Source organism: Chrysemys picta, chromosome 4, assembly GCF_011386835.1.
Source record: "Chrysemys picta bellii isolate R12L10 chromosome 4, ASM1138683v2, whole genome shotgun sequence".
NCBI classification, from domain to species: Eukaryota; Metazoa; Chordata; order Testudines; family Emydidae; genus Chrysemys; species Chrysemys picta.
In genome coordinates this window covers 39,255,080-39,266,541 of record NC_088794.1, presented here as the reverse complement: position 1 = coordinate 39,266,541, position 11,462 = coordinate 39,255,080, and the positions used below count along the sequence as shown (strand labels likewise).

The 11,462-nt window shown below is 40.9% G+C and overlaps 1 long non-coding RNA gene across 1 annotated transcript; it reads right to left on the bottom strand.

Moving 5' to 3' along the window:
* Positions 1-3,919: 3,919 nt before the first annotated feature.
* Positions 3,920-7,932, bottom strand: LOC135982729 (uncharacterized). Its single transcript, XR_010600276.1, has 3 exons — positions 7,802-7,932; positions 5,911-5,995; positions 3,920-4,743 (listed from the first exon to the last, which is right to left on the bottom strand). It is a non-coding gene; the product is annotated as an uncharacterized LOC135982729 (long non-coding RNA).
* Between the last annotated feature and the right edge of the window lie 3,530 nt (positions 7,933-11,462).

Genomic DNA, 11,462 nt, shown 5'->3' with positions numbered 1-11,462 from the left:
TTGTCTCCATCTTGTCTTCAATCCTGCTTCATAGCTCTGGAGGGACTTTGCTACAAACGGAAGCTCTACACAAAGGACAGAATGACCCATCCCAGCTGTGGATGTACTCCAGAGACTTGAGTTGAACCTGCAGTTTATTCTATTGCTGCTACAAGTGCTACAAGCCTGAACCAATAACTTTGCCATTACTGTATGTACTTGATTCCATTTAACCAATTCTAGCTCTCATCTATATCTTTTCCCCCTCATGAATAAACCTTTAGATTTTAGATTCTAAAGGATTGGCAACAGCGTGATTTGTGGGTAAGATCTGACTTGTCTATTGACCTGGATGTGGGTTTGGGTCCTTTGAGAGAACCTTTTTTCTTTTACTGGGGTATTGGTTTTCATAACCGTTCATCCCCATACGGAGTGGTGCTGGTAGTAATACAAGGGAACCGGAATCTCTGAGGGAATTGCTTGTATGACATCCGATTAGCCAGTGGGGTAAAACCAAAGTCCTCTCTGCATGGCTGGTGTGGCGTGCTTTAATAGTAAAGGACACCCAGCCTTGGGCTGTGACTGCCCTGTTCCAAGCAATTTGTCCAGAATTGATACTCTCAGTAGTGTCCCTCCAGAGGCCGCATCGTTACAGGGGTCGTCCAGGATTCCAACTGGGAAGTCTCTGAAGTTCAGGACACGCTTCCTCAGCTAGGGGAAGTATGTAACCCACACACCTTCTGGGTGTGGTGGTGTGTCCCAGCTAGTGGCACCAAGACCACTTAGAGGGAGAGATAAAACGAGTCTTCTCTACAGCCTTAGCTAACAGCCAGGTGGCTTTTAGTTCATGCTGTAGAGGCCCATGCAGTAAGCTCCAGAGGTCTCCGGTTCGATCCTGGCCATCGACAACTGGGATCTGTCAGCGTTACAGAGGCAGCTGCCATCCCAAGAAGGAGAGAGCTGCCATGCCACGCCTGGCCGCGAAGCGGTGCCAAGCACCCTTCAGAGCTTCCTGTGATAAACTGTGAACTTTGGACAATAGTGGGGTGCTAGGAAGTGTCACCCCCTTGTGTTGCCCCCAGAGTGTCCTGGGTCAGAGCCCAGTGGGAGGCCCTGGGCTCCCCCACCATCTGCTGCGCCCTTCCCCCTGCCCCCCCGGCCGAAACCCTGACCACTAGGCAACATCCCCAGGAGCGAAGGCCATCATGAGGCATCCGTCTTCAAAAGTTTGCAGAGGATACGGGAGCAGAAAGGGGAGAGAGGATGAGGGTGGCTCTTGGTAAGAGGGAGAGAGGGAGCCTGATGGGAATCTCTTGTTTATCGCCATCAACCCAATGATCAGATCATTGATGCCTAGAATCTTCCTTGACGTGTTGTAATTGATTGGATCTACATTTTAAAACGGTTCCCACATTTGCAGATGGAGAAATGTCAGCAAATTGAGTGGAAGGCCATTGCAAGCTCAGCTAATTATGCAATGTGACTTATGCCCCATCTAACAAGCTCCTTAAACAATAGCTCCCAATTTTAATTCACATTGTCCTGTTTAGTGTTTTTCTCCAAAACACTTTCACTCATCCTTTTGGTCAGCTTTGGAAAGTTAGCCCTTTCAGTGCACCCAATATAAATATTGCTGGTTGGGACTCCCCTCTATTGGTCATAAGAACAGCCATACTGGATCAGACCAATGGTCCAGCCAGCCCAGAATCCTATCTTCCTACAGTGGCCAATGCCAGGTGCCCCAGAGGGAATCGACAGAACAGGCAATCATCAAGCGATCCATCCCGTCGCCCATTCCCAGCTTCTGGCAAACAGAGGCAAGGGGCACTTCAAGAGCATGGTTTTGTATGCCTGCCCATCCTGGCTAATAGCCAATGATGGACCTGTCCTCCATGAACTTATCTAATTCTTTGTTGGACCCTTTTATAGTCTTGGCCTTCACAACATCCTCTGGCAAGGAGTTCCACAGGTAGGCTATGTGTTGTGTGAAAAAATACTTCCTTTTGTTTGTTTTAAACCTGCTGCCTATTAATTTCATTGGGTGACCCCTAGTTTGTGTGTTATGAGAAGGAGTAAATAACACTTCCTTATTTCCTTTCTCCATACCTGTCATCATTTTATAGACCTCTATCCTATTCCCCCTTAGTCATCTCTTTTCCAAGCTGAAAACTCCCCGTATCCTTAACCACCCTTCTCCCATTGTCCCAATCCTAACCACAACACTTAGTTTGTGAGGTTGGCTGCAGTACAGACATTCTATTGAAGCCACTCTTTTAGTTTTAGTTATCAGAATGCTTGTGAACCATAAGACTCTCTAGCTTGTTCCAAGCAGTTTTATAGTCTTAACTGCATCTGTTATTGAAAATGGGCTGAAAGATGGAGTGTCGCACCCATTCAGGAAACAAGTAATGAGGCTTTTGTTCCTTTTTAAAAACTAAAGCCACTGATTTGCATATTGAAGTATATAGTAGAATATTTGTGTCAGATAGAAGCTGAGCTGACTTACCTTCCCCGTGAACAGTGGGAAGCTGTGAAGCCAGATTTTTTTAAAAGTGGAGAAAGGTGAACAGACTAATGCACTTTTTGTCTCTGTGTACAGAACAGTCCTGTCACTTTGGCCATTTTCTCCACAATTTAACCTAAATGTAAGTCACTGCACATTTGTCTGATGTTTTGAAACTACTTTGCATTTACAATGATACTTTTCACCAATGCTGACCCACATTCCAGCTTAATACTGTTTCAAGATGTTGAAGAAAAATATGGAGCCCATAGTCAAAGCAAAAATAAGTATCCGAAGGCTTAAATAGTAAAAGGCTTTTTTGTCTAGAAACTCTCATCCATTGCCTGATGACATTTCTATGCAGCATGTCTTAGTCTGTGAGCTCTTCAGTGTAGAGACCTGTTTCACTTGCCAAAAACATCACACAAACCTAGGACACTGTAAACACCAGAGGAATAGTAAGGTCTGAAGTAAATCCAAATGCTTGTAAAATGTATGGTGCACTTTAGAGTCCTTAATTGTTGCTTATAGAAAACAGTGCACATTCAATGGATTCAATGCATTAAGCATAGAAAGAAAAGGCTGCATACTGAAGGCCAAAACTTGAGCCCAGTGAGATCAATGGGAGTTTTGCCAGTAACTCCACTGGGACCAGCATTTAGACTTAAATCTACTGTCTTTGGTTTCAACTGACAGTTTTGGGGTTTCATTTTTGAATCATAAAAAGATGTCACTTAGGGCTTGCCTGTGTGAGGAAATTGATTGGCATAGCTGAAGCAGAATAACTCTTGATATAATTCCCTCATGGACACTCATTGTGGAAGAGTCCTCTTATTTCAAAATAATTACTTTGAAAGTAAACAATTATTCTAGAATAAAGTCACTTTTATTCCAGAATAGTGTGTCCACGTGAGGGAGTTATACTGGAATACAAGTGTTCCAGAACAGCTATTCTGCTATAGTTATACCAGTCAATTTTCCCATGTAGAAAAGCTATTAGGCTACTTACCACTATCAGACAACCCCACTATCATTGTTACGAGTCTTCCCCTGGTAGCACAAGAGGCCTGGAGTTGACACCTGGTTTGTGAAACTGCCCATTCTTAATCCCTGGATCAAGGACACAATGAGTCATAACACCTTTGTACTGTAGCTGACATTCACAAATGCCTTCAATCAATTGAGAGATTATTTTACAGGACTGCAAGATCAGTCCCTTCACCTAGTTCTTTGTGTGCAAGTTATTTTAATTGTAGTTCAGATTAGAAGATCAGCATAGGAACCTCTGCTCAAAAATATGGCAAGGTCTCCAAAGATGGAGGCGTCATCAGTATCTTGCATCACAAAATTATCAAGATTGTTTTTAAAGATGTGTTGCTGTAAATTCACAAATCTCCTTTCTAAACAAATATTTCCCCCCCTTATAGTAATATATTATAAATTCCAAACAACATTTTAAAGAAAGCTTTTGATTTAAAATCAGTATTTAAAAAGTTTAATCTGTAGTTTCATGCCTATTAAGTCATTTTAAAGTAAGTGATCCAAGAAGAAAAAATTAAATATTGAAGGCAAAATGGGTTAAAAATTACAAAGGGTTGTAAAAGAAGTTGATTGTATCTCTACTATAAGGTGAAGGACATTAAGTGCTATGTCTGTGAAGAGCAACATGAAGCCCTTTTTATAAAATCCATTAACTCCTCAAAATTAAAGGTTCCTTTCACACACACACAACCTTCCCAAACGTTTCCAGAAGACAACTGTGGCAGTCAATGAAGCATGCTCAGGAGGAAGTTCAGAGTCTTGTGCTTGCAGTTTCTAATCAAGGCAGGCTCAGCAGCCCTTGTCTTCTCCTCCTCCAGGTGACAGATTACTTAGTCAACTGCTCAGAAACAAGAATTTCCATGAAAGGGAAAGAAGGCCAGAGCATAATCTGAGGAGTAAGCATCCTTGATGCTGCAGCGTGTCTTGTTCATCTCAGAAGTCCGCATGCAAGGTATTTTCATGGACAAACAGCAGGAGGGCAGGAAGGAGGCCTAAAAGCTACAGTCTGGTGCTGGGTAAAGTTGAACTTAATGAACTCAACTGCTATAAGCATCTAATGGAAGCAGCTGCAGTAACAACGTCCGCTATATGCTATGGCTTTGCATTTTCCCCTAGAGAACTTGGTTGCAAGAAGGTAAATTACCCACAAAGAAGGTGAAGGAAATGCTTCCATGTTCTCCAGGCAAAATCCTTGACCATGAAGAGAAGCGGTTTCCTGCCTGCAGAAAGGGATACACCAATGTTAAAAGAAAACTAGGTTCTTCTATGCTCCTACCAATGTTTAGAAACATTTTATTGCAATTTTATTACTTTCACTTGGACAAAAAGTAATCTTTTTGAAAATTTTACATTTCCTGGGGAAAGATTCTCAGATCAGCCTACTTTTAAAAAAAAATCTGTTTACAACAAGTCAAAATAAATAGCACATTGTAAACTTGTTCATGTCAAACTGTATTTCATGCTGTATAATGTACATTCATGAGGTGGTAGGTATATTTGAAGGATAAAGGCAGATAGCTGTTGGTGCCATTGTGTTAAGTGTCAGCATTCTAAAGCGAAGCAACACCAGCAAAAGTCGGTTTGCATTATGGACAGTGACAGCCACAGGACTAAATGCGGATTAAACTGTAAGCAGAGCAGCCACCGCAACACGCATTTAAGCAGACAGACCTAAAGAACTGTTTGAGCCTTCTTCTAGTGTGGTTAGAAGTACGTTGTATAGAGAGCAGATTTCCCCACAACTTTACAAACAAAACATGGTTTCAAAGCTAGGTAACATTTGACCCATGATTTCCATCTTCCTTTGTACTAGATGGAAACACAATTATATGCAAGTAATGCTTCAGAACCGATTCTGTTGTTCTAGCTTCCAAAAATAGGGTATGACATTGCAAATGTGATCTGCTCATTTGCTACAAACAAAAGCTTAGACAAACCACAAGTGTTTGTGGTTACAGCAGGCCCTATTTTTATTCAATCAACGGAGGAGCAAGAAGATTGGGAGAAAAGTAGTCAATTTTCCATTCAACATACAGTGTCTTTGCATTAGAGCAGTAATATTCAGATCTCTGTGGTTCAGGAGCCAAATTAGCAATCATCATTACCCAAAGGAGCCACAGTAGTAGAAAATTAATATTATTCTCACAGTAAATAAGTTAATAACTCAGTGCAAGTTGGTAATTGGCTAACATAGTAAAAGCATCCTGATTGGTTAATAACTTTTAATATTATGTGCTGCAAAGAACTACAGGAGAAAGGTTAAAGAGCCACTTACAGCTCTCAAGCCTCAGTCTGAGTATCTGCATTACAGTAAGTTAGAGCTGATATCATTCACCACAATTTTGACATTTTTATGTTGAAGAAAGTGATTTAAAATAAGCCCATACCTGCTATGGTGCAAATTAATTTTTTTGTTCAGTTATGTGGACCAAAGGCATCTGGTTCTTGTTGTTTTCATGTGTATAGTAATAGCTGAATGGTGGAGAGGAAAAATAAAAGTTACATTTTCAAAGGAAAACTCTTATTTAGTTTCTTTTAAAAGGAGAGACTGGAAGTAAATTTATATTTAGACTCAAAACCAATTTCAGAGTTTTATGGCTGTTGAAGTTTGGAAAGTTGATCTGAAGATATCTGAGGTTTCACTGATAACATCAGAGGACACCAAGATTAATTAATTTACCATCTCAGGCGGCGCACTCGGCACTGGAAGGGTCAGGATATCACGCGCTGCCTGCGCTACCTCCGGCGTCGACGGTATCCTCCCCGCAGGTGAGGCACGCGCGGACGGGACCGGACTACTCCGCTCAGCATGAGTCAGAGGTCTGGATCCTGAGGGGGATCGTGGGCTGCCCAACTCAGGTGTGGCCTCACCCCTATCATTTTCTCGGCACCGCTGAGTCTTCCCTTGCTTCTTAGCGGGGGAGCGGTGCCGACTAGTTGATGGGGCATCGCTGCGCACCGACGACACGCCCGGTGCTGGATCGGGTCGGCGTGCTGGTGCCAATGCCAACTCCATTAGTAAGGCCCGGAGACGGATATCTCCTTCGCGTTTTGTTCTTAGTTTGAACGACCTGCAGTTTTACAACGCTCACTTACCTGAGTCTCGCCCAGACAGCGAAGACACTGAGCGTGGATCGCTTCTGGGCATAGAACTGCGACAGGAGTCGCACAACTTGAAGCCTGGGGCACGGGGCATGCCCCGAGCCAGGCAACTAACTAGACATTCAGACTACTAAGAAGAGTTGTACTACTAAGGTTTGCAGTGCTGCAGGAGAGCTGGAGCACTAAGTTCCGACTACCTTCACTGGCGGCAAGAAGGAACTGAGGGTGGGGGGAGTGTGCAGCTCCCCTTATAGCGCGATATAGAGGCGCCACTCCAGGGGTTGCAGCAGTGATCCCCCACTACGGGTACTGCTAAGGGAAAAACTTCCGGCACCGGTGCACGTGGTGAGCATGCACATCTACTGTGGAATACACAGGAGCAATCACTCCAAGAAGAAAATAAGGCTACCATAGGACATCGCAAGAAACTGAACATAGAGCAAGTGAGAGAGGGGAAAGGATTTTGGACCAGACTCTTTAAGACACTTTGTTTATAACTATTTAAGTCTATCCTCTGACAGTTTGGAGAAGGGAGAGAAAGGGTTTTTGTTTTTTCATAATTTTTAAACACCTTCTGCCCCTGCAATTAAAGTTTGAGGGTTCACAATACACATTCTCAAAACGACTTCCATTCCTAGTCCCAGAAAGTCTTCCAACAAAACTTGAGAGAACCATGTTACATCGCTGATATTTCAAAGGTAAAAAAGCAGCAGGGGAAAAAGGGGGAAAAAACCCTTTACATCTCTTTTCTCCTCTTTTCAAATGTTAGTATATTACAGAGAAGCAAAAAAAAAAATTTCTTTTTTTGGATCTAAATGGCAAAAATCCATCATTTCTTTGTATCATGCTAATATCCTGGTGACAGAAAAGAATGTTTTGCGTTTGTTTATTTTTGTAAAAATACATTATAATAATGCTTCTTCCAGAGCAAAGAGACTAGGAGGGAGAGAAGTTTTTTAAATATTATATATAAAGATTGGTATGTGAAGAACACTAAACTATCACCGCCTGCAGACTCACAAAATTACACTAGTGATTACCTATTTCTTTTGTCCCATTGTTGCATATGGAGATCATGATTCTTTTAATGAAATGTTTGGCCAGCATTGAATGGTGGAACCAAAGAACAATTCATACACATATTGAAATGAATGGAAGTTTAGAAAAATCCCTCACCCTGCATTCTGCGTAGACATAATCCTCCAGATAATGATGGTAACCAGGAGAAGCAGCAGCACGCTACGATCCCTGAGAGACAACAAGGGGAGAACTGAATTAGTTGGACAAATGGGCTTATGAAACACAGAAATAATATTATTGGCCTTTGCAGATTTATAATTAACTCACAAAATCCCAAACAAAGTTAAGAGGTGACGGCATTCCTCTATCTGTACCACAAGGGTTTCTGAATCCTGAGTTATTGTCTGTGTTTACAAAGTTAACATTTCATATTGTACTATTCTCAGGTTTTGATCTTTAGGCAAAAACATAACATTACTGCATTGCTGCATTGCATACTGAAGGGTTCCTCCTTCCTGACACAGTCATTGCATACCAGTCAAATTCTATGGTGAAGGAGGCACTACACCTCCAGAAACTTACCTCGTTTACTACAGAATCCAGCCTTATTCAGGATCTTACCTGTATATCGCAAGAGGCAGCAGTCAATAATCATACATGAAGTTGGGCATCTCTTCCATGATTAAATAATGTACGGCAGAAACTTTTGCCACTAGCCTTGCATTAAGTAGTATGAAACAAAGTGCAGAGAGCCTGAAAGCTAATGCCTTGAGCTTACAAGATGAAACCTCCAGAGAGACAGATGGAATTGATAACTTGTTTTACTAAAGCCCTATGTCTGAAGACTCTTCCCCCTTGCCTATTCCATATTATCATAATTTTTATCTTATTTATTATTTGTATGATGCCAACAAGGTGCCTGGAGGTTTATAAGCATTTACAAAGCAAGTTTCCTGCCCCAAAAAGATTATGATCCATACTGACAACATACAGATACAGGAGGAGAGAACAGGAGTTGACAAAAGAACAGTGATTGGCTGGTGAAGTTTTAGTAGACAGCAAAGGAATCAGACAGCCAAAGGCCCAGAAACAATTATCTCATCCTCCTTTCACATCCCCAACTCACCACTGCATTGCTTAGTCTTCTCAACCATTGAAAAGATAGAGCTGTCACAGCTGGGTTCTCAAGAAAGCACCTCCAGCACAAGGTTTCAGAGTAGCAGCCGTGTTAGTCTGTATCCGCAAAAAGAACAGGAGTACTTGTGGCACCTTAGAGACTAACAAATTTATTAGAGCATAAGCTTTCGTGGACTACAGCCCACTTCTTCGGATGCATATCTGTATGTGTGTATATATATCTCCTCAATATATGTTCCATTCTATATGCATCCGAAAACATTTTGTGTCATACAATAGCCTCAAAGTTAGAAATGAAAGTAACTGATGAAGGCTAGGCAATTTCAGTAAAAAATGCTTCATTGAAGAAGTTAAAATAAAAGGCACTTTGCAAAAATTATTTTGCTATTTCCCAGATGCTTTTACACATCTATAGTCTGAATTCTAAGGATCATGCAGGTCCTGGCTGACAGAATATCCCCAGTAAATGACATGAAGTGTTGAATAAGATTTGCAAAGTTTACTCTTCACATTGATGTGCATTCATATTGCACTCATAAATACTGCAAGAAATAAACTATTCCCAGATTATCCATATAAGACTGTAGAGCTGCATTTTTACATCAGGGTTCTAGTGACATGTTTAAACTAATATAGCCCTGCTTTTCCTGTCACAGGGAGAACATAATTGCAGGTAGGGGGGAGACCTAGACCAAGATATGACCTTTTCCTCTATCCTGGGTCTAGCTACACTCTAGTAAAAACACTACCTGCCTTTAAACCTATGAGGGATACTGTATCTCACACTGTTCAAAAACCCCTTCCTTCCACATGTTTATTCCTATGGCACAGCATAGCCTAGGAGCTGTAGAAGAGTGAGGTAGTGTCTAGTTTATCTTGTACAATAAAATTAAATTACCAGCAAATTTGTGGTAAGGTAGAAAGCTCTCAATGTAGTTTTCAGTTCTCAAAAGGAGTTTGCAGGACCACTAGTTAGAAAACTCAGTTTATGCCTTTTAAACTGAGCAAATTTGATCTGGCAATCATTGAGGGAAACAAAATTTGGAATCCCCTTTGTGTTATTTTTATCATCACTTTACTGACTATAACTATATTTAAGATAAATAAATAAATAATAATAATTATTATTATTACTGACTATAACTATATTTAAGATAAGAAAAACCAGTAGAACTAAAATGTCCAAAAGTGAACATGTGGAGTATAAAGGTAGTGGGGTGAGTTTGTGTTACTTTTTCACAAAAACTTGAGAAAAAGAATGCTTACATTTGCAAAACATCAATTAGTATATCTGCTGCTTCTGTCTGAGAGTGACAAGACTTGTGAGTATTCATCTAAGTTGTCACTTTTTAAAGGTATTTTTTTGCACTGAAAATATATGACAACCTGACATAACCTAATGTAATGCACTAACTGAAAATATACTGTGCTTCTTGGAAATAAGTCTATGCTACAGTGGGTGTGTCATAACTATAAAGGGAAGGGTAACAGCTGTCCTGTGTACAGTACTATAAAATCCCTCCTGGCCAGAGACTCCAAAATCCTTTTCCCTGTAAAGGGTTAAGAAGCTCAGGTAACCTGGCTGGCATCTGACCTAAAGGACCAATAAGGGGACAAGATACTTTCAAATCTTGGGGGTGGGGGAAGGTTTTTGTTTGTGTTCTTTGTTTGGGTTGTGCGTTCGCTCTCGGGACTGAGAGGGACCAGACATCAATCCAGGTTCTCCCCATCTTTCTAAACAAGTCTCTCCTATTTCAAACTTGTAAGTAAATAGCCATGCAAGGCGTGTTAGTTTTCCTTTGTTTTCTCAACTTGTAAATGTACCTTTTACTAGAGTGTTTATCTTTCTTTGCTGTACTTTGAACCTAAGACTAGAGGGGAGTCCTCTGAGCTCTTTTAGTTTGATTACCCTGTAAGGTTAATTTCCATACTGATTTTACAGAGATGATTTTTACCTTTTTCTTTAATTAAAAGCCTTCTTTTTAAGAACCTGATTGATTTTTCCTTGTTTTAAGATCCAAGGGGTTTGGATCTTGACTCACCAGGAGTTGGTGGGAGGAAGGAGGGGAATGGTTAATTTCTCCTTGTTTTAAGATCCAAGGGGTTTGGATCTGTATTCACCAGGGAATTGGTGAAGGTTTTTCAAGGCTTCCCAGGGAGGGAATCCATTGGAAATGGTGGCAGCGGAACCAAAGCTAAGCTGGTAGTTAAGCTTAGAAGTTTTCATGCAGGCCCCTACATTTGTACTCTAAAGTTCAAAGTGGGGATACAGCCTTGACAGGGTGGTAAAATAGTTGCATTACATAAAAGAATGGCAGGTATCACCTATTTTCCTCTGTTTTATAATCATATAGTTTGCCGCATCTTAATTTTATTACCATATGAACATACCTGCATCTTGTATGAACCAGTGCCTTAAAAATGAAAGGCCTCAAATACAGGGAAACCTTACACTGTGGGGTTCTTGTTTTTTGAATTATTTCTATACATTTTCTATGCTGAACAAGGAGAATGGGATTGTAAATTTAATTCTCAAGTTCATTTATTTAGGTGCAACATAGGATAAGAGTTCATGTTTTTACACATTGCAATTTGGCTGAGGGTCTCTATGTGGAATGCCCCTTTGTCTGTCTAATGAAAGACCAATCCTGGTGAGACAATGAATTAACTTTGTTTCAGA